Source organism: Humulus lupulus, chromosome X (genome assembly GCF_963169125.1).
Source record: "Humulus lupulus chromosome X, drHumLupu1.1, whole genome shotgun sequence".
Lineage (NCBI taxonomy): Eukaryota > Viridiplantae > Streptophyta > Magnoliopsida > Rosales > Cannabaceae > Humulus > Humulus lupulus.
In genome coordinates, this window is record NC_084802.1 from 59,231,803 (window position 1) to 59,235,848 (window position 4,046).

Consider the following 4,046-nt stretch of genomic DNA (forward strand, 5'->3'; position numbering starts at 1 on the left):
GGTGCTCTTCCTGAGGAATTTCCTCTAGTGGAAGCATTTTCCTTTATTAGGAGGCTCTTTTTTTGTAGGACCTTTTGACCTCCTTGATGTTCGTAAGGGTAGCTAATCCTTCTGAACTCAAGTGATGTCTTACCAAGTCTTCTTCTTTATTTATAAGGGGTCTTTTTTAAGATATAAGGGTCTCGTTTAAGATATAAGGGTCTCATTAAGGACCCCATTTTTTTTCTATATACTCTGCCCCCCAAGTGGTTGGCGAGATTTATCTCGGCATGCACTTTAATCATTCCATTCACGCATTTTGATAATCATTTTTCTTAAACAAGAATCTTTACTACATATTCATCTAATGTCACATCATATGCATTGGAAACAGGTGAAGTACATGGTAACTTAATGTGACTTCATTCTTACTACATATTAAGGAGTCCAAGTTGAACTTATAGCTATTACATTTAACGTGCACGCTAGAAAGAACAATAACATTCGTGCCTCAACATGAAGGTCTTACTGATAATATTTCCTTAGATGTTTTGCATTCCATGCTCTGGGTACCATGGTATCATCCAAGCGTGCAAGCTTGTAGGTGTTAGGGGGCACAACCTGGGCAACATGGTAGGGCCCTTCCCAGTTTTCCCCTAACACATTCGCGCTTGGGTCTCGAGTGCTGGGCAGGACTTTCCTTAACACGAGTTCTCCAAATCTAAATTCCCTCTCTCGCACCCTTGAATTATAGTATCTTGCGGCTCGTTGCTGATATGTTGCCAGCCTCACTTGTGCCATTTCTCTCCTTGCTTCCAACAGGTCCAGATTTCCAACTAATGTTGCGATGTTAGCCTGGTCATCATATGCTTGTATGCGGATGGAGTCAATCTTCATTTATATTGGAAGGACAGCCTCACAGCCATAGGCTAAGGTGAAAGGCATCTCTCTAGTGGTGGAACAAGGTGTGGTCCTGTAGGCCCAAAGGACATTGGGAAGTTCTTCGATCCAGGCCCCTTTCAACTTTCCAACTTTGTTTTCAGGTTCCTTTTTAGGATCTTGTTGATGGCCTTCACTTGTCCATTAGCTTGTGGGTGTACTACAGCGGAGAAACTCCCCTTGATTCCCTTTTCCCTGCAATATTCTTCGAATACTCCGCCAAATTGTGTCCCATTGTCGGAGATTATCTTGTAGGGTACTCCAAACCTACAGACGATAAATTTATTGATGAAGGTGGTGATTTGCTTAACCGTTATGTTGACTAGAGGCTCTGCTTCCACCCAGTTAGTAAAGTAATCGACTGCTACAACCGCATATTTTGCTCCTCCTCTTCCTGCTGGCAACACTCCAATCAAATCAATCCCCCACACAGCGAAGGGCCGCGGACTGGATCATGATCACCAACTCATTTGGTGACTATCTGGGGTAATTTGCATGCCTTTGGTACTTGTCACACCTTTTCACAAAATCGCTCGCGTCTTTCTCCATGTTAGGCCAATAATACCCTTGGCGGATGGCCTTTTTTGCCGTGGACTGCCCCCAGCAAGATTTCCACATTGCCCTTCGTGTATCTGTTGTAGAATTTTTAAAGCCTCTCCCTTATCTACGCACCGTAGGAGCGGGGTAGAGAAGCCTCTCTTATATAAGACTCCATCTACTAGGGTGTATTGGGTGGCTTTGTAAGTCATCTTACGAGCATCTTTTTTATCGAAAGGCAAGGTCCCATCATTTAAGTACCTCAAGATGGGCGTAAACCATGAATCCTCAGGGCTATTGGCCATGTGGATCTTTTCTTCTGCTATGCTTGGCTTGGAGAGGTATTCGACAGGGATGGACTCAAGCGTGTCTTCGTCTTGAGTAGAAGCGAGTTTCACGAAAGCATTGGCGTTTGTGTTTTACTCCCTTGGGATCTGCTCTATGGTGCATTTTTTGAACTGATCCAAACACCCCTTCACCTTGGCGAGATATGCAGCCATTTTTCGGCCTCTAGCTTGATATTCACCCTTCACCTGAAACACTACCAACTATGTTTCACTAAAGACATGCAAATGGGTTACCTATAACTCCTTAGCTAGCCGCAGGCCAGCCAACAGTGCCTCGTATTCTGCTTCATTGTTGGAAGCTTTGAATATGAATCTTAAGGCGCAATACATCTTGTGCCCCTCAGGTCTCGTCATCACTATGCCAGCGCCGACTCCTCCTTCTTTAGATGCCCCGTCTACATGGAGGCTCCATACTTCAGGCTGCTTTTCCCCTTCACCCACCAGTTCATTCTCTTCTACTTCTCCCTCCTCATGGGGTCGGTGTGCAAACTCGACTATAAAATCTGCGAGTACCTACCCGTTGATTGAGATTCTTGGGGTGTAAGTGATGTCAAACTGACTTAATTCAATCGACCACTTTAACAACCTTCCTGAAGTTTCTGGTTTGTGCAAGACTTGGCGCAAGGGGGTGTTGGTGAGCACTTCAATAGCATGAGCGTGAATATAGGGCCTCAGTTTTCGTGAAGCCACTATCAAGGCATATGCTAACTTTTCTATTTCTGGGTACCGAGTTTCTGCGTCTGTCAATCGCTTGCTCATATAGTACACGGGCTACTGATGCTTCTTTTCTCCTTTGATCAAGGCAGCACTTATAGCATGCTCTGATACAGCTAAATACAAGTACAATTTGTCCCCTTTTTCTGGCTTGGCCAAAAGGGGTGGTTTTCCAAGGTGTTCCTTTAGCTTGGTAAAGGCTTCCTGGCAATCTTCATCCTAAGCGAACGTTTTGCTCCCTTTTAGGATGTTGAAGAAAGGGAGGCATTTGTCAGTGGATCTGGAGATGAACCTATTGAGGGCTGCTACTCTCCCTGTTAAGCACTGCACCTCCTTCTTTCTTCGTGGTGGGCTCATTTCCAGCAATGCCTTGATTTTGTCAGGGTTGGCCTCGATACCTCGGGAATTCACCATAAAACCCAGGAACTTCCCCGATGAGACTCCAAAGGTGCTCTTGAGCGGGTTTAGCTTCATTCTGATTTTTCAAAGGATGCCGAACATCTCACTGTGGTCGTTTGTGAGCTCTTCTGCCTTCTTTGTCTTTACCAGCATATCATCCACGTATACTTCCATATTCCTCCCTATTTGATTTGCAAACATTCTGTTCACCAGCCTTTGATAAGTAGCACCTACGTTCTTTAAACCAAAAGGCATCACTTTGTAGCAATAAAGCCCCTTGTCTGTTATAAACGAAGTGTGCTCTTCATCGGCCGGGTTCATGGGTGTTTGGTTGTACCCGGAATATGCATCCATGAAGCTAAGTAGCTCGTTCCCCGTCGTGGCATCTACTAACTGGTCTATCCTAGGAAGCGAGAAGCTGTCCTTAGGGTAGGCTTTATTGAGGTTAGTAAAGTCCACACAAGTCCTCCACTTTCCATTGAGCTTTGGGACTAAAACTAGGTTTGACACCCATATTGGGTAGAATGCTTCTCGGATAAATCCATTTTCCTTCAACTTGTCAACCTCTTCTTTTAAGGCTGCGTATCTTTCTGGGTCTAGTGCTCTCCTTTTCTGCCTCACAAGCCTTGCTTTTGAGTCGATGTTTAAGTGATGACACATGATTGACGAGTCTATTCATACCATGTCCTCGTGACTCCAGGCGAATACATCAAGGTTGGCTTTCAGAAATTCTACCAGCTTTTCCTTCACGATACCCAAAAGGTTTTTTCTTATCTTCAACTTCCTCAATGACTCATTCATGACCGTGACTTCCTCCAACTCCTCTACTGGCTCAGCTCTAGGTTCTTCCATGATTCGCGGGTCCAACTCGTGCAGGTTTGCGCCTTCATGCACAACCATTTCCATAGGCACTGATGGCTTTATGGCCATGTGGAAAGATGTGTTATAACATTCCCTCGCTTCCTTCTGCTCTCCTTTCACGCTTGCTTTTCCCCCAGGAGTTGGGAATTTCATAGCTAAGTGGTACATAGAAGTTATCACCTTCAATTCTCTTAGGGAGGGTCTCCCTAATACTGCATTGAAGGCTGAGGCACAATCTACCACAACAAAGTTTGCCGTTATGGTGGTTTG